The sequence below is a fragment of the Manis javanica genome, chromosome 12 (assembly GCF_040802235.1).
Source record: "Manis javanica isolate MJ-LG chromosome 12, MJ_LKY, whole genome shotgun sequence".
NCBI classification, from domain to species: Eukaryota; Metazoa; Chordata; class Mammalia; order Pholidota; family Manidae; genus Manis; species Manis javanica.
Genome location: NC_133167.1, coordinates 61,841,907 through 61,866,623, shown reverse-complemented (window position 1 = coordinate 61,866,623; position 24,717 = coordinate 61,841,907). Strand labels below are relative to the sequence as shown.

General features: G+C 40.6%; 1 long non-coding RNA gene across 1 annotated transcript; it reads right to left on the bottom strand.

Annotated features, from left to right (window-relative positions):
* Positions 1 to 6,460: 6,460 nt before the first annotated feature.
* On the bottom strand, positions 6,461 to 14,384 carry LOC140844766 (uncharacterized). The gene is made up of 3 exons (XR_012123256.1): positions 14,298 to 14,384; positions 13,957 to 14,064; positions 6,461 to 6,672 (listed from the first exon to the last, which is right to left on the bottom strand). It is a non-coding gene; the product is annotated as an uncharacterized lncRNA (long non-coding RNA).
* Positions 14,385 to 24,717: the final 10,333 nt, after the last annotated feature.

Sequence of the window (24,717 nt, the reverse complement as noted above, 5' to 3'; positions counted from 1 at the left end):
ACTGTGTTTGAACTATCATTTCTTGAACTATCATTTCTTCAAATGGAAAATGGGGGTAATAAGTGACTTTGTAGAATTTCTGGGAAAATGAAATGAAATAAGGTATGTCATATATTGTCAAAAGTAGGCACTTGATCATTTTGGCCATGGGGAGAAAGTACCTGCCCAGCTGGCTGAGGTTTGCCATACACCTTGACACATTAATCTTTGATAGAGGAAATTGGGGAGCAGAGTGTCAATCTCAAATTTTGCATTAATTCAGTTTATCTGACATATATTTTAAGTGTCAGATATGCCAGGTGCTGAGGACCCAGAAGTGAATATGGCAGAGCTCTGCCCTTAGTAAAAGTACCTTCTAGTGCAGTGGGTTTCAAACCGTTTGACTATGAGTCATGGTAGGAAATATCACAATGCAGTGCACACTCACACACACACAGTGTTTACAGGAAAATGGGGATACTAGTTTATTGAAACAATACTTGCTCTTGTGTGCAAAGCACTCTGATATTTTTATGTTATTTTATTTCATTAAAAAGATACTGATGGTGACTCACAAAATTGATTTTATGCCCGCTTATGGGTCACAATCTTCAGTTTGAAAAAGGCTGAGTCTGATCTTCCTTGTAAGCAGGGCTGGCGTGAGCCCTTGTGAAAGCTGTATGGGAGTATATGCAAGTGACCACTGAGAGGGGACAGGAGTGGACCTGGTTCTTGATTATTCTAAGTCAGTCCTGAATTCCTTCCCCTTTACCTGTGATTATTGGTTTAACAATGGACATGACACAGTTCTAGCCAATGAGAAAAGAAGGGATATCTTTGGTGGGCTTCCTTGGAATCGTTTTTCCTACTCTACAAAAGAGGCAGGAGGGAGTGGCACTCCTTTTCTCTGACCCTGGCTGCTGTTGTCTACATGTGCTGCCTGGATCTGGGGCAGAACTATGATTATGTCTGATGACACGACACGTGGACTCCACTCCTGGCCATCGCCGAGTGTGGTGGAAAGGGAAAGCCTGGGCTCCTTAGTGGCATTTTGGAGCCACTGAATCAACCAGCTTGGGAATTGCCCTGCTTCTGGACTAGTCATAGAGAGAATACATTTTTTTATTAAGCTTTTTTTTCATGAGGCCTCTATTATTTATATTACGAATAACAGACTGGTAACTGTCTCTTGCATTTGGAGCTTGTGTTATGGATTTTTAACTTTGAGTCCCCTGGGAGCCAACAGAATCAAATTAAAGCCACTTAATTGTCACCTTAATTATGGTGCTTAGTGGCATTCACATCATATAAAGGGATAACTTCTAATTGTAAACTGTGGAGTGACTGAATTGATCTTAAAATTTTAGGTAACCAATGCATCAAGTAATTCATCTGTGTGATTCTAGGTAAGTTACTTAACTTCTCTTTGTTTCCATTTCTTCATCTGTTTATAAAACAAGAGTATTAGACTTGAGATCATTTTCATAGCTAAGATTTTGTGATGTCTTAGGGCAGTTGTCTGAGTGAAATTCCACAGAGAAAGGAGTTTGCTTCAAGTGGCTTCTGTAACTAACAATGGGACCTTTTTGGTTGAATAGGAAGTTTTATTTTGGAAGTTGTTGGTGGGTTGTTGGCGGTCATGTCCTGAGATATGACATGACAGGTCCAGCAATCACAGGATCTTGATTTAGGTACTGGCTCTACTGTTTGGTGATCATTACAAACCTCATAGGCTACTCCCTTCCCCATGGATAAAGCTGCCTTGGACACTCTAATCTCTATGAGCATCTGTTTTCCCTTCCATAAATTGGAGATAATTGTCAGTACCTTATCTGCTGACTTGTCAAGGTGTTATGAGAATCAAACGAAGGACTATAGATAAAAGCACTTGGTCTGCCATTCATGTGCTATGCAGAAGGTTTAGTTGTTCTGGTGATTTAAACCATATGTGCACATTTAACTTGTAAAATTCTGTGCTGTGTTTCTAATGAACTCTCAGAAACTATTTCGATCCCTAAGCTGGAGGAATAACTGTGCTCCCTGGCTGTGCCCTCTGGCTCTCCCTTTCCTCCACACCCACCTAGTCTCTAAAGAACTAACGGTTTATGGCTGAATAGCAGACATAGTCGGCTGATTTTATTCCACCGCTTTTCTCATTTGGTAATAAATAACTTCCATTGTTTCTATAACAAGGGAACTGAGCAAATGACTTGACGGCTGCAGAGGTATAGTTTCAGGTGAGTATAAACCCGCACAGAGTTGGCTTTCTTTTAGAAAACCCAAATTTTCATTTAGGTGCAGCACTCAGAAACCAGAATACCTAGTGATTCTCAGTAGGCAAGTCAATGAATTAGGCATAAACAAACAAACAGGTTGATCTGTTGTCCTCTGTTAATGTAGTCTGGTTTTAAAATAAAAGGACAATAATTAATATTCCAAGTTAACTATGTGGAGTTAGGTTTATCCTGCCTTTTTTCTCCCAATATAAAATTCTACCAGTCTTACTCACCCTTGTTGGTGATCTAATCTGAAATACTGAGATTAAATGATTTCTCTGACTGGTGAGTGTCTCTCACAGAATCCATCATGAGAGTTGGGGCCCAAAGCCTGGGCTCTGCGCCTAATGACCGAGCCACATGTCTCTGTAAATAGACTGTTACTCAATGCTTTTTTATCAGACTTGGATTGGACAACAATCATGACTCTTAATTTCCCTTCCTTCCCTCTCATCTGATTTTAAATTATCTCTGGGATTCAGGATATGATAAGTCTACTGTGTTCAGAGTTCAGAGCACAATTTTTCCAACATAAGGTAAGCTAGAAATACATATTTTGGACAAAACATGGAAATCCTACCAATTGGTGGTGAATTCCTTCTGAGTTTCTCTCTTCCCTCTCAGGAAATGTGGCTTGGTTCTCCTGTCCTTGTTAACACCAGCCTCTTTGGTCTGGCTCTAAATCATTACCTTGGCAACGCCACTTCCCATGGTCCACTAAGCTTTGGACGGCCAGTCTCTGTTCTGCCTTTGTCTCCTATTCATTGGCCAGTAGGGTACAGAAGCCCGTGACCCTGCTCATCCCAGCTTTGCTTTGTCCAAAGTCCTTTGTGCCAAGAGGAAAATCAGGATTTTGAACCACGCTCTGGGCTGAGCCGGCACAGTGCACTGCAAAATAAATCCTAATTCCTGCATTTTAGGTCATGAACATGAGCACTTCCAATAATAGGAGAATCTGGCCAAAACAGCACTGAGTTGGGACAAGGTCATCCTTTTAGAATGCTGATTTTGGGGTGAGAATACTTCTCTGTTTTTATGTGTCATGAGTTCCCTTCCCCTACAGGCAGTTGCTGAGATGAAGGTGTTTCTGCAGCAAGTGTCCTACTCACATCCGCATGCTGAGCGCGTGGATGGGCAAAGCCTTTCCCGCATTGGAAAGGCTGACTTATCATTAACACTGCAAAAGTCAGGATAGGAGGTTTACTTTAATAAAGTGAATTAAAACCTGAATACAACACAAGTTTATTACTGACAGTTTCATCTTCATTGAGCAAGGCTTTACCAAGTGGTTGCAGAGGAGAAAAGGACTAACATTTATTGAGAACCCACTGTGTGCCAGGCTCACTAACTTCTCACATCAACCCTATGAAGCAGGTACTATATTGCTTCACCCCCACCCCTTTGGGAGTTGTGCCAGGCATGGTGGTGGTGGTGGGTGTTGATGCAGGCAAGTAGCAGGAAAGGGGTTTCAAAAGCAATGCCTGTATACCACTTAACTGTCCTGGAATTTACTCCTGGATAAGTGGATGTAACCAGCAGGACTTTGGTGCCAAGAGTACTGACGTAACTTTCCACATGCACTTGAGGAAACATACTGTATAATCACATGGAACTACACCAAACGAAACCGGTGCCTAGGTTGTGGGATAAAGTTGATTCAATCTCCCATGTCTTGCAATAACCCATTTTTGTTTTGTAAGACCTGTTATCTTACTCAGTTTGGGCTACAATAAAAGAATACAACAGTCTGGTGCTTTAAATAACATTTATTGCTCACAGTTTGGAGGCTGGGAAATCCAAGAATAAGGTACTGGTAGAGCCTGTCTCTGCTGAGGACACTTGTACTAGTTTGCAGAAGACCATACAAAGTACTTACAGTATGCTCACATGGCTGAGAGAAAAATCATCTCTTTTGTGGTTTATAATGATATAAGCCCATTCATGAGGACTCTGTTCTTGTGACCTGGTTTCTTCTCAAGGCCTCGCTGCCTAATACCATCATATGGGGGGTTCGGATTCCAGTATGAATCCTGGAGGGCAGGACATGAGGATGTGGTTTCCATGTCTCTGAAAATATCCGATTAATTTAAAGAGCTTGAGTACTTGAGTGCAGATGCACCTAAGGAGACTGACTTTCCAGTTTGTCTGGTTGGTAACAGCTTAGAAGGTAGGGTAGGGGAGGGAATTTTCCTCCGCAGAAAATTTCTACACCCAAGAGGCAGTAAGGTATAGTGGCTACAGTCACAGATTTGGGACCCAGACTGAGGTTTATTATACAAATTCTCCTATTTATATCTTGTATGATGTTAGATAAGTTACTTAACCTCTTGACGCTCAGTTTCTTCATAACAAAGCATCAACAGACTGGTTGGCTTAAACAATAGAAGTGATTTTCTACTAGTTCTGGAGGCTAGATGTCTGGGATCAAGGTTGGGTTCCTTCTGATGGCCATGAAGGGAGGATCTGCTCCAGGCCTCTCTGTGCGGCTGCAGACGCCTGTCTCCTCTCTGTTTGCATTCAGTCTTCCTTCTGTGCATGTGTCTGTGTCCAAATTTCCTCTTCTTATAAGGACTTCAGCCACATTGGATTTGGGCCCACTCTAATTACCTTATTTTGACCTAACTTCCCCCTCAAAGACCCTATCTCCAAATAAGTTGAGGTACTGGGTGTTCAGAATGCAACATATGAATTTTTGAGGGACACAATTCAGCCCATAACAGTGCCTATACAGGGTTCTTGGTGAAAATCACTTTTGGGGTATATTTTATTCATATAAAGCTGCCTGTTTCTTTTTCCTCTCCTTTTTTTTTTTTAATAATCATTGTAAATGTTCTGTCTTTCTCATGTTATTTTCTACTTACAGACTTAGAAAAGAACCTATTTAAGTATCTTTCTTGGCCAAAGTTCTATGGACAGTGGACAGGACAGATTCAATGGTACCTTGTCCCAAGAGAAAACCCATGGAAATATAGGTCAGGCAGGAACTCAGTACCTAAATTTTTGGTAGCTTTTTTTTGGTGGGCTCAACTGTATTATTTTATTATTGAGAACTAACCATGAACTATCATTTTTTTCACTTGATTGTCATTAGTTAGGAAATATCATGTCAGTCAAGTCCCAAAATGCTGAAGACTGGCACAAAGAGGTACCTCTGTGTGTGGGCTGGGACTGGTCGGGCATGGCTGAGTGCTGGTGGGATTCACTGGGGGGCTGACTAGTACACAGGATGGGTGTGTTAAGTAAGATTCTTTGGGTGGCAAAGATCAGAAACCAACTCCAGGCAGCTTAAGTAGAAAAAGGGATAAACTGGGAAGATACTGGGAAAACTCCCTGAGGCCTAGAAATCACTGAATTTCCAGGTTTCAGGGAGGTTAGGGACCAGGGTGGGAGTTCTAGAATTGTGCTAGGTCTTCCCCATTTGCTCCTTCATCTACCACTTTCCATGTCATCTTGCTCAGTGCTTCTATGAACTGCATCCATGGGCTCTGTGGACTACATCAATGGGTTCCTATTGCCTTGACTTCTGGTTGGGTTTGGCCAATGGTGTATGCTGTCAGGAGATCAGAGGAAGGAACAAGAGTGAGGTCAGAATGTTCCCCCTGCTTACCTCTTACCTTGTGGAATGCCTTGGCTGGACCACATGTCTTGGCCAGTAGTTGCAGGTCATCTTAAGGTGGGCTTCTCAACATGACTCTGTCCTTCCAAGTTCTTTTGACCCCTCTTGCCTTTCTCCCTTCTGTCTTAGTTGTGGTAGCAGCTCTGCTTTTACCACCTCCAAGGAATTGTGCTGCCCCTTGTGGTTTCTCTGCACCTTGATTAGTGCTGTGCTCCGCCACATTGGAGTTTGAGGCAAAAGGAAATACCAGTAATACTGATCCTGTCTTCATTTAAAAGTTGGTATTTTGCTCATCATAGACTTTTTATGCAATAATTTTTATTTTTAAATTATTGTATTAAAATATCATTTATCTTGCTTACTGGGATTTTTGTTGCCCTATTAAATTTTGTACCTAAGGCCCAGTACCTCACTTGCTTTACCCTAGTTCCAACCCTGTACTACATTTTCATAAATTATAAAAAAATCTATATAAAACCCTCCTCCTGAGCAAGGAATTTGGGTCCTGATTTAGATACCTTCTTTCAAAAGCATAAATCATTGGCTTTTAGGCAGTATTTTACCAAAGACATGATTTATTTGCTCAGTATAGTTTTGAAATTTAGTTGACAGCTTAAAAAATTGGAAGACCTTTACAGAAAAATGTAGATTTCTGATTTCTCTTGAAAAAAAAAAAATCAAACAAAGTGATGACACTAGGTCCCTCTTCTGCAAGGCATGGCAACAAATGGCTGGAGCTGCGTAGCAGCTGAGTAGCTTTAGGCTGGCATGTCTCTCCTGTTGGACAGTCTCCTCCACTCCCTATTATCATCCAAACACAGTCTTAGTGTTAGTTGCCATTAATTATCACAGTGACACTGGTGTTTTTATTACATTTGACCAGTTTGCCCAGCTGACCCCTGCATGGTATTGATTTTGAGATGCCTGCTTTAGCTCTGTGTTGTTATGACTCAACTCCCAACTCCCAACCTCTGAGACTTTCAGTTCAAGTATGAAATTTTCAAGAGAATGGATAAGACTGGTTCAACCTGAGGCAGGTAGCCACCTTAGCACCAAGCATCTGTGAGCAGAGGACAGGTTCTTGTGGTTGGGCTCTTGCTGTGGGCCCGTCCCAGTCATGGAGAGTGGGGATTACCAAAGAAGAGGAACTGCTTCCAGAGAAGAGGGACCTACTACACTGTAATGCTAGCTCTTGAGCCAAATATCATTGCACATATTTTGTATTTTACTTAAGCTTTAATTGTTCAGAATACTTAAAGATGTTCCATTCAGTGAATTCTGCAGATTAAATGCTTTGAAATGCAAAAAATGGCAAAATGAATGCAATTTGAAATTTATTCTTTATGTAAGCAGTGTCTGTGGGAATGGAGTAGGGACATGTCACCTAGCCACAGGCTGGTGTTCAAAAATTCCATATAAGACACAGATCTGTGGTGATCTAACACAGCTCACACACATCTGAAATCCCAGGCTAAAGATGGCAAAAGTTTGAATTCATGACTCTGTCTCTTGCCTGGCCCATGGCAGACATTGCTAATACACTGCAGAACTCTTTCTGTTGAGCTTCAGAATCCTTGTCAACACAGCTGCCTGGGAAGCCTGCACTCAGTAAGCAGGTGGCATGTGAGAAACACCAGTTTGCCTCTGTTGTCCAAGAGGTTACCTGGGTGACTTATCAGGGAGCCTCCTTGGATTTCCGAGCCAGCGTTTCATCGGCCTGTGTGGAGGTTTAGATGGAGACTGTTGTGGCGAGCAGACTGGAAGCAGGATGCTCTCAAGTCATCAAGGCAAGTCCACCATCTATAGTCTGTTACAAGCCCAAGACAACCCGTCTAAGCCCACTCTTCTGAGAAGCCTCCAACAAAGGCTACTTCTTACTTAATTTAAGGCAGATACTGATTCTGTTGGGTCACATTTGAGAAGGTAAGGGAGCGGTCACAGGCCTCTGGAGTCAGACAGGCCCAGAAAGGACTCCTCAGAATGTCCAGAAAGCATTTCTTCCTGGGTCCCGAGCAGGGGCCGGCTGAGGAGAAGCCATCAGAGGAGCCTGCTTCCCTCACTGCCAGGCTCTCCGGCCTTCACCTGCAGCAGTGCAGTGGTTGACGGACCCGACAGGCTTCCAGACACAAATATCTCATAGTCAGTTATGAAACCCAACCTGATCTCTTTATTTATTCCCTCCTGCCTACTCCCTGTTTCCTGATAATAAGCAAATAATCAAATGTAGATTGATTTTGTTTGGATGAAAGCCTCAGAATTAAATGCCTGGTCCCCCTCAGGACATTATGTGCCCTGTTCCCTAGGGCCGCCTCCTGACTTCATGATCCACTGTGTCAGTCGCTCCTCAGCTTTGAAAGGCTCTGGAGCACACAGATGTGAGGAGATTTGGGCTGTCCCCATCAGGTTGGGCCCCCCCTTCAAGGGCCCTTGCTTCTCTAGGCATCAGTCGTGTTTCAAATCTGGGGCTTGGACTGGTGATTAAGTTCCCTTTCAGCTCACACAGCTATTAAGCTCTAAGCTATTACTTTAAGTTCTTAATAATAATAATGAACAATTATTGAGACTGTGTGCTTAGAATGAAGCTAAGTTTTATATACATTCTCTCATTTAGTTCTCACAAAAACAGGTTGAGGTTACTGTTTTTAATGTTACCCCATGTATCAGTTAATACTCATTTCAGCTACTTTTATACAGAAATGTCCTAAACAATAGAAGCTTAAATAAGATAGTTTTCCTTCTGGGTAAAGAAAAAATCCCAAAATATCTGGAAGTTGGCCAGGCCACTGTTGATATGGTGTCAGCAAATATCGACCTTCCTGCTTCACGATCCTCAGAGTATGGCTTCAAGGTCACTTCAAAATCCAATATAGCTGCAATTGCTCCAGACATCACATCTCTCTTTCAGGCAGCAAGAAGCAGGTAGAAAATGTGAAAGAGCCATATTTTTTTATTCCTAGAAATCCCAACAATACTTCTTCTTACATTTCTTTAGTCAGAACCTACTTTCATGTTTATTGCTAGCTGCAAGGAGGCTGTGAAATACAGTCTTATTGTTTCCCAGTCAACAATGCAAGTATTTGAGTTCTGTTCTAAGGAAGAAGTTGAGAGTGGATATTGAAGTAAATTCTCAGTTTTTTTCACATCATGCTTCATCAGTGGGGAAGCAGGGCAGAGAGTGGTTAAGGCCTAAAATACAGAGCTGGCTGTTGATTGAGGCAGGATTTAGACCCAGTGCATCTGCACCCAGAGGCTGTACTCCCACATGCTGGGCTACGAGGTGCCCCCTGGAGTTCCCTTGCTACTTTGCTCTCCTTCCTATCAGCAGCTTCATGCAGTCTTTGGCTCTAAGTGTTAGTTCTTTTTCTCTTTCTGGAAAGCCCTTTATTGAGGATTCATGTTCGGTCACCTTCAACATACAGGAAGCTAGGCAGGGCTTCAAGTCCAAGGCCAGACTGCCCTTCATAAAGGGTCCTCTGGTTACCACGGAAGGCACAGTACAGCTGTGGGGTCTCCTCTGGTCCCAGGCTCGGTGCTCCAATCATCCTTGGTCCTTCCCATCTCTGCATCCCTTAGCCTCCTCCATGGTGTCCCAAATACCCCAAATGCCCATGGTTCCTGTCCTTTCCAAATCCTGGGATAAATTGGTATCTCTCTTTCTGGAGTGTTCATGGACTAACTTTTTACTATAAAATTTCAGGTGAGTTTTTCCACACACCCCCACTCCCATCTGCCAACTTTTGAGAAGTGGGAGGTCTTTCCCAAGCAAACTGTGCTACAAAGGTACAACCTCTGTTGACTCCTAGTCAGGTTGGTTTGTCCCTAAAGCTACCAGGAGCTGTCATCTCCTTCTCATCTCTTCTTGTCCATTTAGTGTGGTCTAGGAGTTAGACACTCAAGGTTTGTCAGAGGAGCAGCAGCATGGGTATCCTCTAGGAATTGTTAGAAATGCCCTTAGACCCCACCTTAGACCTACTATATCAGAATTGAATTTAACAAGGTCCAGAGAATTCTTATACATGTCACGGGCTGCCAAAGCTCTGACCTAGGAAAACTGAGATGTGGAGTTTCTAATGAGTGATTATGAATTGAAGAACTTCACCTAAGTAAGAGTTTACTTATTAAATACATTGCTTAGTTTAGAAGAAACCAGACTGTGTAAAAGAGAACAAGTAAAAATCAGGTACTGACATAAATAATTACCATTTTTGGCACAGCTGTGGCCCTTATAGCTATCCCGTGCATCCTGCAAACATCAACAGTTCATTGATTGATTGATATATTAGAAGGGAGAACATGACAAGAGGAGATAAAAATTCTTATGCTTAGATTTCTTCTTAAGATTTCCTTGAAAATGTATCCAAATCAATGCACTTAGGTCTCAAATGGCTTTTGCAAAGCTGATAAGCTTGGCGTTTTGGGTTCACATAATTGGCCAGTTTTGCTAAGAGGTTGCCAAAAGCCCCGTTGTCTAAACAACTATTTTAGTTTAAGGATACAATCTAGGTTTAAAAGCCAACATGTGACTCACTTTCAGACTGTTAAAAGCTCAGAGGAGAGAGTGGTTGTACTCTCAATCTCTTTATTTTTATATCCTATACTAGTTCAGACACCTGGAAGAATACAGAGCTATTTATTTCTATGAGCCCAGGCTTAAATTGTGAAGAGCCTAAAAGAATTTCATGTTTGGCACTTAAAATATGCCCCCTTCCCCCATTCCTGGGTTCTTCATGAACAGAGAGGTTCATGAAGAGATTGTCACTTAAGTAGGCAGCATGACTAAGTGGCTAAAAGTGTGGGCTGTTTGACCATCTGGGTTCAAACCAAACCTTCACCAGCTCTGTAAGGTGGGGAAAATAGCCTGCTACCTTTACAGGGTTGCCATGATTGCTGAGGTAATAAAAGTAAAGGCTCAGAATAGGGGCTGACATGTAGTAAGTGCATTTACTGTTACTATGTCTTCCTATGATACATAAACATCTGGCTCAGGCTTTTTATCTTACAAAAGAGGATATGGAGACCTAGAGAGGCTCAGGATCTGTCTGCTGCCTGGCCCAGGCTGGGGAACCTTCCTTGCCTGCCCTGCTCTCCAGGGGCAGCTCTGTGCTGGGTCAGCGCCTAACCCAGTAGCTGGGTGGAACATTTCATTTCTCATAGGTGCCCTGGGCGACCCAGGTGAGGGTCAGTGGCTAGAACAGAATTGGAGATTGAGTGAGGTCCTGAGATTCTTTGTATGTTGATATCTCCTCTCATAGTCACTCAGCCATTTTCACCTTTTCACCCCCAGCCAGGCATGTATGGTCTACGATGTTGCTGGAAACAAAGCCGGTCTGTGACTTCTGGGAAAAGTGCTACCTCAGCTGCTATTAACAGCAGAACAGTTTTAAGACCAAACTCAAAACTATTCCTTCCCCAGGGTTCTGATAATTTCTCCTGCCAATTACAGCACTTTGCTGAGATTAACTAATTAATCCTCACCGTATACCAAGAGATGAAATTAAAGATAATTCTTTCACATGTGTAAAGAACCTTTTATCTAAGGATTACTAACACGGATGCATTTGTCTCCCATGACAACATTGCAAGTTTCAGAGATGACAAGGAAAATCATTACCATTTCAAGAACTGGGAACAAAGAAAACTCCCCCTCCAGGACACACAGGGGGAGATGGGGGTCGCTGAATAGATACACAATGGCAAGATTGGCCCTGGAATACTACACCCATGTTCTGGGGTCCGGATGGGGACTTCCAGGTGGGGCTGTGACCCCCATCTGTTCATCTTTTTTCACATTGCTCACAATTCTCCAGGGATCGTGGCTGAGAAAATGAACAAGAGGTGGTTCCATGCAGGTATTCGAGCTGATGTTTGCCTTCCTAAGGAACCTCCCACTTGTCTCCTCTATTTGCCAAAGTTCTGCTTGTGATTAAGATGAAATGCAGCCAATAGTCAAATGCTGTGGGGAGGAAAGAACTGGAAAATTATACTGCATGCTGAGGACCTCAAAGAGAAGAGGGGGTGGGCGGAGTGTGAGAGGAGCAGTCAGCCTGCTAAAGCTCTGGGAACAGCTTCTGGGGCAAGAGAAGGAAAAAGAGCGGTGTGAACGATGTGAACCGACGATAGGTTCACTGTTTCTCTGCAATTCCTTTGGCAGTGGACTGACTGTATCTGACCTGGTGGCACAGATGGCTGCTGAGCCCCAGGTGTCGTCGTGAGTGATCCACAGGGGGAGGGTGGCTCAGAGACAAGGCAGACACAAAGGGTCACTTCTCCCAGAAAGGCCAAGCAATTGCATTTCTTCAAAGCCTTAGATTATTGGTACAGGCGACATCCTGGGAACAATTTGCTAGTTTCCCTTACTATTGACAGCTGCAATTCTGGAGCTCAGAGCTCTGGACTTACAGGATCTCACACCCCTGATGTTGCTGCAGCTCCCTCTAGGCCTCTGAGGAGTAGGGGTCTCAGAAGGAGAGGCTCTTGCTTGCCTCTAAATTCAAGGAAGAGAAAGTAAGACCTTTACATTAACAGGGATTTAAAAGAAACTCCTGTAGATGCACGGCCTTATTTAAGTCTATGACAAGCACGTAAAGTTAGGCAGTGAATGTGCACCTCTTCTTTTGCCAGCCCAGCATCCCTTTCTTTGGGAAACTGACTTTTCTCCAGTTGTTGCATTCTGATGGGGCTGCCCATCCCACCTTTCCAATCCCTTTTGCTTTCCCACCTCCAATGTTGGGCGCATGGCTCTAGCTAGGCCACTTGGCTCTATACTGGAGATTTGAATCTTGTTGGGGGAGTCCCCGGGGGAGAAACTGTAAGTTGGAGCTGTGTAAAGAGACTGCCTGTGGTTTCTGGTTACCATGACCCCCAGGGTGGCCCAGAGCTGCTGTTCAGCTCTTCCTTCTATCCTGTGAGTTGTTTCCTCCCAAGAAAATTGTCTTTGGTTTATGTTAGCTAGACTCTACCAAAGAAGCCTAAACTATAAACACCCCCTAGTTTCCAACTGCTAGGAGTCAAGCCCAGGTCTTGTCATCCTAAGCCAGTAACTTTTCATCACACCAAGTAAATGCAAAGTTGCACAGCAGCTCTAAGAAAGGAGAGAAAGCGGGACGATGGCAGCTAAGCAGCTTTTCTATAAACCCGAGAGGCTGTGCATCTTTTCCAGTTGCATCCCATTAGGACCCATCCCTGAAAACGCACTTTGAGTTTCACTGCAGCTGTGTGGCTGGCACATACCCACATTCACCCACAGCCGACATGGTCAGGCAAAGCCTTTTTAAAATTGTGTTCTTGTACTTTCATGGCTTTGCTGGTAGGCTGATTCTTAAGTGTATTTGCCTACTTTTGCCTTTTGTAGACCCAATTGCTTTGGCAAAGAATTAGAAGTGGCGGGTATAGTTCAGATGGAGAGAGAAGGAGGTCAGTGGACGTGGTTAGAAAATAACCACGTGGTATAGTTTTGGCAGGTAGGAAAAATCTTTTCAGGGTAGTATATATGTATGCTAAGACATATGATCCAGCTTTTTACTACTTCATACCAAATAAAATTACAGAATCAGTACTTATGGACACATAAAAGCTTGCACTAAAGCACAAGACTCACTCCCTCTTGAGATTGTTCTTGAGCTTTCTGCAGTGGCATTAAATTAAGGATGGAGTATCTTTTTCATGAGCTGGATCTCTTCTAGATAAAACTAAGAAGTACTGAATGCCTGAACTCAATTCCAGTACGGATTGAGAAGGGGGTCAGAGCAGTCCTAAGACTTTTGAAGTTTCTTATGCATGTAGTTGAATGATTGATTGAATGGAATAGAGTTGGAGCGATCCTAGAGACCTGGAGTGCTAGGTCTGAAAGGGAACCTGATGATTACTCAGTGCAACCCTGCCTTAGTTATCTATGTCTACATAACAGATCTCTCCCAATCTTCTATTTTTTCTCAGAGTTTCTGTGGGTCAGGAGTTCAGAGAAACCGGGATGGATGCTCCTGGGTCAGGGAGCCTCATATGGTTGTGAACAGATATCGCCTGGGCTGCAGTCATCTGCAGCCTTGCCTGGGGTGGGAAGGTCTGATTCCCAGGTGGCTTACTCACATGGCTGGCACTTTGGTGCAGGCTGTTGGTGGTAATTTTCAGTTCCTCTCCCCAGGGGCCTCTTCACAGAGCTGCAAGAGTGTCCTCCAGCATGGCAGATGGCTTCCCCTACAGCAAGTGAGGCAGGAGAACAAGGTAGAAGTCACAATGCCTCTTATGTGACTTCCAGTAGCAGAAGTCACACACCATTACCTAAGGGAAGGAACTACACAAGGGTGTGAATGCCAGGAGGCTGGGGTCACTGGGACTACCTTGGAGTCTGACTAAAAACGCAGTTGAAAAACTTACCATGAAATATTTTCCAACACATAAAAAAGATAAAAAATAAACTGGATGCTTACCTACCACCCAGTTCAAGAATAAAATAGTATCAATTCAAGTGACATCCACTATGTACTTGTCCTGCCTACATCCCCCTCTCCCCCATTCCACTGCTCTTAGAAACTGGCATTCTGAATTCCATGGTCATCTGTCCATGCATTCTTTTGTATTCTTACTACAAATTTTGTGTCCTTAAACAATATGTGGAGTTGTTTGGCATATTTCCAAACTTTATGTGTGGCATCATCTTGTGTGATTTTTTGCAACCTGCTCTTTTTTTTCAGACATTCTATTTGGAAATCCATCTGTATTAATCTTCACAGCTCTAATGCATTTATTTTAGTGACTCTATAGCACTCCATTGTGTTAACGCACTGTAATTGGTTTACCTGTTCACCAGTTGATGGGCATTTGGGTTCGCTTGTAACTTTTTTATTTTTGCTATTATATGCAATGTTGTTATGAGAGTTCTTACAAATTTTCAAATGGTCTGTGTGTCCAGGAGAAAGAGATTTTCCAGGGTATAAATCTAAAGGGGGAATGGGTAGATCATATGATACGTGCATTTCAACTTCACTCAATAGTGTAAAATTCTCTAAAACAGTTACATTAATTTATACTGCTACCAACAGTGATGAATTCCTTTTGCTCTTTATTCTATATTGTCAAATAAAAAATTTCATGCAAAGCTGGTGGATGTGGAATGGTATCTAATTACAGTTTTAATTTGCCTTTCCTCAACTACTCATGAGACTGATTTTTTTTTTTCACTTGTATTGGCCATTTGGGTTTCTTCTGCTCATGGCTTATTCACATCTTTTGCCAATTTTTCTACTATTTATCTTTTTCTTAATGATTTGAAAGAGTTTTTCATAGATTCTAGATACTAATTTTTGTCAATTACATGTGTTCCTAATATTTTTTTCTTGTCTAATGCTTGTCTTCTTTACCTTTTTCTTGTCTCTGTTGAATAGAATTTTTAAGTTAATGTAATTGAATGTATCAGTCGTTTCCCTTCTGGTTTGTTTACTATGGCAGAGACTGCTAACTGTCCACTAATGTTGGCACCTCCTTTCTTTTCTAGTAACAGAGTTTTGTGGCTGGTTGTGTTATATAGTGTCTAGAGTGACATGTACAACATCTGCCTCACTTGCTTCAGAGGCAATTCAGAGATGTCTGCTCTCTCCCCCGGCAGCAGGCCAGAATGGCAGCAACTGGAGAACCTGGAAAGCCTCACCCTGGAGTCAGCAGAACTTCTGCCTCGCTAGCTCTGTGAACACCTGAAACTCTTAGTTATAGCATCTTAGCCCACTGAGGTCACAAAGGTATTTTCTGTGTTTTCTTCCAAAAGTTTTAAAGTTTTCCTTTTTACATTTAGATCTGCTTGGTGTTGACTCTTACGATTGGTCACAAATTATATACTTTTTTCATATGGATAGCTAACTGTTCCAATACCTAAACATTTTTCTTTTTTTATTCCCTAGGTGAATGGAGTTCAGAGAGGTCAAGAGACTCAATCAAGGTTACACAGCTAATCAGTGAATTACTGGTTGTGTGGAGAGCTAGAGTTTATAATGTTCTTCCCTAAAGCCCTACAAAGTAGGAAGTATCATTATTATCTCAATTTTACCTCTGAGAAATGAATGCTACACTGCCAAGTTGTGTACGTCCTCTCTGTGCCCTGGCTCCTTCTGCTCTGCCCTTTGACCCTGTTATCATGCCATTAGAGAGAAAATGCAGCCTAATCAAATCCAACAAATATTTAATAAGCACCTCCCATATCAAAGCTGTGTGCTAAGGGCACACCAAAATGAGTGAGATAGTGACGTGGCCTCTGGTCTAAGGAGCTTACAGTCTGGTCAGGGGGCAAGACAGGCTGACATGAGGGTCAGGGTATGTGTGTGTGTGCACACATTCTGCTGAGAGGATAAGAGTATCAGGAAAATCTTCATAATATTTGAGTTTCCATCAGGCATTCTGGGGGAAGGGCTTTCTAGCAATGAGGAACAGTTTAAACAAAAACACCCAAGCTGGAAAGCACAGGGCATGTTTAGGACATGGGCAGAGGTTGAATTTGTTTGGAGCAAGGTCAGGTGAGTGGCTGTGACAGATGCTGTTGGACAGGTCTAGTTGGATCCTCCACCACCCAGCTGTTTGTGGGGAAGAGCAATACTGGTGACTAGGTGTGGGGGTGCAGGTTACAGGGACTGCAGGGAGAAAACTCGTGGCAGTCAGTTAAAATCATTCCTGCCTTAACTGTCTTTTAAAATGTTAACAAAGTCTACCACTGTATTCTGATAGGGTTTCTTTTCTTTTTTTAAGTATATTTTTTTTTACTGAAGTATAGTTGATATACAATATTATATCACTTTCAAGTATACAACACAGTGGTTCAACAGTTACATACTTATTATTAAATCTTCACTGCAACAAGTGCAGTTACTGCCTATCAGTATAGGAAGATGTTACAGAATCACTGGCTATATTCTCCATGCTGCACTATCATTCCTGTGGTCAACTTATATTATGATTGAGATTTTTGTGACCCTTTATCCCCCTGATCCACTCCAACCCCTCTCCCATAGTAGCCACCGGTCATTTCTCAGTGTCTATGAGTTTACTGCTATTTTGTTCATTTTGTTTTGTTTCTAGATTCCCCAAATAAGTGAAATTACATGGTATTTGTCCTTCTCTGCCTCGTTTATTTCACTTAGTATAATATTGTTTAAGTGCATCTACGTTGTCACAAATGGCAGGATTTCTTTCTTTTTTTATTAATTTTGGTATCAACTTTCTTTTTATATGGCTGAACAATATTCCATTATGTATATGTACCACCTCTTCTTTATCCATTCACCTATTGATGGATACTTTGGTTGCTTCCATATCTTGGCTATTGTAAATAATGCAGCAATTAACATAGGGGTGCATATGTCTTCTTGAATCAGGGAGTTTGTCTTCTTCCGGTAAATTCCTGGAAGTGAAATTACTGGGTTACATTGTACTTCAATTTTTAGTTTTTTGAGGAACCTCCATATTGCTTTCTACAGCAGTTGTACCAATTGATATTACCACCAGCAGTGTAAGAGGGTTTCCCTTTCTCCATGTCCTTGCTAACACTTGTTACTTCTTGTCTTTTGGATAGTGGGCATTCTAACTAGTGTGAGGTGGTATCTCACTGTGGTTTTGATTTGCATTTCCCTGATGATTAACAATGTGGAGCATCTTTTTATGTTGGCCATCTGTATTTCTTCTTTGGAGAAATGACTGTTCAGTTCCTCTGCCCATTTTTTAATCAGGTTATTTTCTTTATTGGTGTTGGGTCTTGTGAGTTCTTTATCTACTTTGGATATTAACCCCTTATTGGATAAATCATTTATTAGTATATTCTCCTATACTGTAGGGTTCTTTTTTGTTCTGCTGATGGTGCCTTTGCTGTACAGAAGCTTTTTAGTTTGATGTAGTCCCACTTGTTCATTTTTAATTTTGTTTCCCTTGGCTGAGCAGATGTGTCCAGTAATTTTTTATTACTCATGCTTATGTTCAAGAGATTTCTGCCTATGTTTTCTTCTAGGAGTTTTATGATTTCATGTCTTACATTTGGGTCTTCAATTCATTTTGAGTTTACTTTTGTGCATGGAGTTGGACAGTAACCCAGATTCATTCCCTTGCATGTAGACGTCCAGTTTTCCCAACAGCAGTTATTGAAGAGACTGTCTTTTCCCCATTGTATATTTATGGCTCTTTTATTATATTCTAAATGACCATATATGCATGGGTTTATTTCTGGGCTCTATTTGGTCCCATTGATCTAATCACCCTGTGCCAGTACCAGACTGTTTTGATTACTGCAGCTTTGCAGTGTAGTTTGAAGAGAGGGAACATAATACTCCCAATTTTGCTCTTCTTTCTCAGGACTGCTTTGGCTCTTTAGGGTCTTTTGTGGTTCCATATGAATTTTAGAATTATTTGCTCTAGTTTGTTGAAAAATGTTAATAGTTGTTTAATAGGGATTGCATTGAATCTATAAATTGCAGGATGGTCATTTTGACAATATTAATTCTTCCTATCCATGAGCATGGGATAGGTTTCCTTATTTGTGTCCTCTTTAATTTCTCTCACCAGTTTCTTACAGTTTTCAGAGTGCAGGTTTTTCACCTCCTTGGTTTATTCCTAGTTATTGTATTCATTTATTATTATTTTTTTGGCAGGCTAAGTTTTATTTTTCCTATAAACTTGATTCCTACTACAGAAGCAAAATTCAGAGCTATCTATCTATCTATCTATCTATCTATCTATCTATCTATCTATCTACCTATTTTAATTTTGATATTGTTAATGTACAGTTACTTGAACAACATTATGGTTAATAGACTCCCCCTATTATCAAGTCCCCCTCCACGTACTCCATTACAATCACTGTCCATCAGCATAGTAAGATGCTATAGAATCATTATTTCTCTTCTCTGTATATACTGCCTTCCTCATGTCCCCACACCCCTGCATTATGTGTGCTAATCATAATACCCCGTTTCCCCCCTTATCCCTCCCTTCCCACGCATCCTCCCCAGTCCCTTTCCCTTTGGTAACTGTTAGTCCATTCTTGGGTTCTGTGAGTCTGCTGCTGTTTTGTTCCTTCAGTTTTTTTCTTCGTTCTTGTACTCCACATACGAGTGAAATCATTTGATACTTGTCTTTCTCCACCTACCTTATTTCACTGAACATAATACCCTCTAGCTCCATCCATGTTGTTGCAAATGGTAGGATTTGTTTTCTTCTTATGGCTGAATAATATTTCATTGGTATATGCACCACACCTTCTTTATCCATTCATCTACTGATGGACACTTAGGTTGCTACCATTTCTAGGCTATTGTAAATAGTGCTGTGATAAACATAGGAGTGCATATGTCTTTTTCAAACTGGGCTGCTGCATTCTTAGGGTAAATTCCTAGGAGTGGAATTCCTGGGTCAAATGGTATTTCTGTTTTGAGTTTTTTGAGGAACCTCTATACTGCTTTCTACAATGGTTGAACTAGTTCACATTCCCAACAGCAGTGTAGGAGGGTTTCCCTTTCTCCACATCCTCACCAACATTTGTTGTTGTTTGTCTTTTGGATGTTGGCCATCCTAACTGGTGGGAGGTGATATCTCATTGTGGTTTTAATTTACATTTCCCTGATGATTAGCAATGTGGAGCATCTTTTCATGTGTCTGTTGTCCATCTGAATTTCTTCTTTGGAGAAGTGTCTGTTCAGATCCTGTACTCATTTTTTGATTGGATTATTTGCTTTTTGTTTGTTGAGGTGTGTGAGCTCTTTATATATTTTGGATGTCAACCCTTTATTGGATCTGTCATTTATGAATATATTCACCCATACTGTAGGATGTCTTTTTGTTCTACTTATGGTATCCTTTGCTGTACAGAAGCTTTTTAGTTTGATATAGTCCCATTTGTTCATTTTTGCTTTTGTTTCCCTTGCCTGGGGAGATATGTTCATGAAGAAGTTGCTCATGTTTATGTCCAAGAGATTTTTGCCTATATTTTCTTCTAGAGTTTTATGGTTTCATGACTTACATTCAGGTCTTTGATCCATATTGAGTTTACTTTTGTGTATGGGGTTAGATAATAATCCAGTTTCATTCTCTGACATGTAGCTGTCCAGTTTTGCCAACACAAGCATTGAAGAGGCTGTCATTTCCCCATTGTATGTCCATAGCTTCTTTATCATATATTAATTGACTATATATGCTTGGGTTTATATCTGGACTCTCTAGTCTGTTCCACTTGTCTATGGGTCTGCTTTTTGCCAGTACCAAATTGTCTTGATTACTGTGGCTTTGTAGTAGAGCTTGAAGTCAGGGAGCATAATTCCCCTGTTTTATTCTTCCTTCTTAGGATTGCTTTGGCTATTCGGGGTCTTTTGTGGTTCCATATGAATTTTAGAACTATTTGCTCTAGTTCATTGAAGAATGCTGTAGGTATTTTGATAGGGACTACATTGAATTTGTAGAGTGCCTTAGGCAGGATGGCCATTTTGACAATATTAATTCTTCCTTGCCAAGAGCATGAGATAAATTTCCATTTATTAGTGTCCTCTTTAATTCCTTTTAAGAGTGTCCTGTAGTTTTCAGGTTATAGGTCTTTCACTCCCTTGGTTAGGTTTATTCCTAGGTATTTTATTATTTTATTCCTTTTGATGCAATTGTGAATGGAATTGTTTTCCTGATTTCTCTTTCTGCTAGTTCATTGTTAGTGTATAGGAAAGCAACAGATTTCTGAGTATTAATTTTGTATCCTGCAACTTTGCTGAATTCAGATTTTAGATCTAGTAGTTTTGTAGTGGATTCTTTAGGGTTTTTTATATACAATATCATGTCATCTGCAAGCAGGGACAGTTTTAACCTCTTCCTTGCCAGTCTAAATGCCTTTTATTTCTTTGTGTTGTCTGATTGCCATGCTCCAGTACGATGTTGAATAGAAGTGGGGAGAGTGGGCATCCTTGTCTTGTTTCCAATCTTAAAGGAAAAGCTGTCAGCTTCTCACTGTTAAGTATAATGTTGGCTGTGGGTTTGTTATATATGACCTTTATTATGTTGAGGTACTTGCCCTCTATACCCATTTTGTTGAGAGTTTTTATCAGAAATGGATGTTGAATTTTGTCAAAAGCTTTTTCAGCATCTATGGAGATGATCATGTGGTTTTTGTCCTTCTTTTTGTTGATGTCATGGATGATGTTGATGAATTTTTGAATGTTGTACCATCCTTGCATCCCTGGGATGAATCCCACTTGGTCATGATGGGTGATCTTTTTGATGCATTTTTGAATTCTGTTTGCTAATATTTTATTGAGTATTTTTGCATCTATGTTCATCAGGGATATTGGTCTGTAATTTTCTTTTTTTGTGGTGTCTTTGCCTCGTTTTGGTATTAGAGTGATATTGGCCTCATAGAATGAGTTTGGAAGTATTCCCTCCTCTTCTACTTTTTGGAAAACTTTAAGGAGGATGGGTATTAGGTCTTCACTAAATATTTGATAAAATTCAGCAGTGAAACCATCTGGTCCAGAAGGTTTGTTCTTAGGTAGTTTTTTGATTACCAATTCAATTTCATTACTGGTAATTGGTCTATTCAGATTTTCTGTTTCTTCCTAGGTCAGCTTTTGAAGGTTGTATTTTTCTAGAAAGTTGTCCATTTCTTCTAGGTTATCCATTTTGTTAGCATATAATTTTTCATAGTATTCTCTCATTCTTTGTTTTTCTGTGGTGTCTGTAGTGGTTTTTCCTTTTTCATTTCTGATTCTCTTTATGTGTGTACTCTCTTTTTTTTCTTGATTAGTCTGGCTTGGAGTTTATCTATTTTGTTTATTTTCTTGAAGAACCAGCTCCTGCTTTCATTGATTCCTTCTATTGTTTTATTCTTCTCAATTTTATTTATTTCTGTTTTAATATTTATTATGTCCCTCCTTCTATTGACTTGGGGCCTCATTTGTTCTTCTTTTTCTAGTTTCATTAATTGTGAGTTTAGACTGTTCATTTGGGATTGTTCTTCTTTCCTGAGGTAGGCCTGTATTACAATGTATTTCCCTCTTAGCATGGCCTTCTCTGTGTCCCACAGATTTTGTGTTGTTGAATTATTATTGTCATTTGTCTCCATATATTGTTTGATCTCTGTTTTTATTTGGTCATTGATCCATTGATTATTTAGTAGCATGTTATTAAGCCTCCATGTGTTTGTGTGCCTTTTCATTTTCTTTGTATAATTTATTTGTAGTTTCACACTTTTGTGATCTGAGAAGGTGGTTGGTATGTTATTGCATTCTTTTTGATGCAGTTGTAAATGGAATTGTTTTCCTGATTTCTCTTTCTGCTAGTTTATTGTTAGTATATTGGAATGCAACAGATTTCTGCATATTGATTTTATATCCTGGAGCTTTGCTGAATCCTGTTATTAGTTTAATAGTTTTTTTTTTGGTGGAGTTTTTAGGGTTTTATATGTATAGTATCATGTCATTTGCAAATGGTGACAGTTTTACTTCTTCCATTCTGGTAGGGTTTCTGCACTTTGTTGAATCTCATATGAAAGCAATTAAGGAGGTTGCAAAAAAAAAGATGTTTTTATCTAAGGATTTTTTTTCCAAAGCCACCTTTTCTTGTGGAGCTGGTATAGTGAATATCTATGTACAGACCCTGAGAGACATGGCTATAGGTCTCTGGTTTGATATCAACTACTCTCAACAAAATTTCTTAGCCCTCTTTGAATTTCTCCACCAGCTTATGCTTATACACTGCTTAAAGTGGTCAGCCTTCTCCAAAAAATCTTCAGAGATTGAGACTTTGCCTTATTCATTGTTATGTTCCCAAAGCTTGGCTCCATGCCTGGCACATGGCAGGTGCTCCACATACATTTGGAGGACATTGGGAGGGAATTAAAGAATGAATTCCTCAAAGCTGCACACAGTGGCTGTTGCAGCACAACTGTGCACAGGACAGCCAAGGAGCCCAGATAGCTGCCTTATGTTGACTTGAGAGGTAGCCAGGAAAAGTTCTTAAAACTCTGTATTTATTAAGATATAGTCTCAGCTGCTGTTAGCGAGACCCAGTTTATACAAAATAGAAGTTTATTTTTCTTGCATGTAGAAGTCCAAGCCAGTATGTGCTCATTTCTATACAGTCATTGGCCCCAGGTCTTTCTGTTCTTTCTCCACCATCTCCAGAGTGCTGCCTTCTACACAGGTTCCCCATTGCATCCATATTCTAGGCAGAGGGAAGGAGGAAAGGCAGAAGGGACAGGCATGCTCCTTCTATTTAAGGGCACAACTTGGAAGTTACAAATATTTCTTCTAATCACAATTATCCAGAACTTAGTCACAGGGTCACACCTAGCTGTAAAGGAAGATGGGAATGTGCAGTCTTAATCTGTGGCCAATACCAAGTTAATGATCATACAATTCTATAGAAAGGGAAACTATCTTTTGGCAAACAACTTGACATTTCTGCTACAAGCTGCTTTCACATAATGTAGCATAGATGTGAGACACAATAGCAGACAGATGACCCTGGTGATCCACAAATAGAAAGGATTTATTTTGAACAAATGTGTCAATATTGGTTCTAAAAAGCCACAGCCTGCAATTATGTGAGCACAGCACCAAGAAATAGTGCTGGTGAAAAATGCAGAGAACCATGGCACGTTCTCCTAAGTTGTGTTAGTCATTATGAACCCTCCATCTACTTCTCAGAGGAGAGGAAGTGGTCACTCAGATATTCTTCTGTTTACAACCATAAGAGCAACAGGACATGAAGGGGAAAAACAGTGCACCAGATTTGTGTAATTGTGTAATTGGACATATACTTTTTCAAGTGATCAGCCCTCTGTCACATTTTCTATTTGAAGAGACACATTATGGCCGGTATTAGTAATTGCCCATCAAATCTGTCTTCCCCTTCTTCCTGGGTAGATGACTACACTGTATTTTCCCACTCCCCTTGCATGTGGTGTGGCAGTGTGATCAAGTTCTTTCCAATGGAATCTGAGTATTGTGTGACATTCTCAGGCCTAGACCAGAACACTGTGCTGCTTCTCCAACACTCTCCTTTCCCTTTGCACCATTTGCAACAGTGAAGTAGAGGCAATTTAGTTTTGACCAAATAGACAAAGATGCTGTAGAGAGTATAGAGCAATAGCTGGAAGGAATGTGGGTCCATGACTGACCTCATAGACCAGAGGTGCCCACCAGGCTAGTCTGCTCGTACCTCAACGTCATATGAGAGAGAAATAAACTTTGTTCTGCACTCCATTGTATTGTTAGGTCTTTTGGTTGTAGCAGCCTAGCCTTTTAGTTTAACTAGTACATACTCCATACGAGATCTTTCACTACCTACCCTGTGAAATATGGGACCATGGATAGGAAGTTGTCCATCAGGGCTGCATTCTCTATTTCCATTAGCACAGAAATGAGGTTGTTCTTCATGATATACATCACAAACTTCTTCCTTATTCTGTCCAGCTTTTTCAATTGTATCCTTAAAAAAACAAAAACTCACAAATAAAGAATTCATAATAACAGTAGGAAGTAAAATTCTTTGGAATAAGCATCTTAAAAGAAATGTACAGAATCTGTATGAGGAAAATGGTAATAATGTTTTTGAAAGACATAAAAGAGCTCTCTAGATTTAGAGACATACTATTTTACAAAAGATTCATTTGTGAAGATATACATTCTTTACAGGTTAATTTGTAAATATTAATTATTTCAATAAAAATACTATGAGATTATTTATGAATTATGATAACAATGGTTTAAAGTTATAGAAAGAATAAATGCAAGAGAATAAATGAGAATGTCTAGAATACTAAGAATTTGGAGGAAGGTTTTCCCTACCAAATATAAAATTACTAAGATGCTCAATTGATATTATTTCAAGTGTAGACTCACA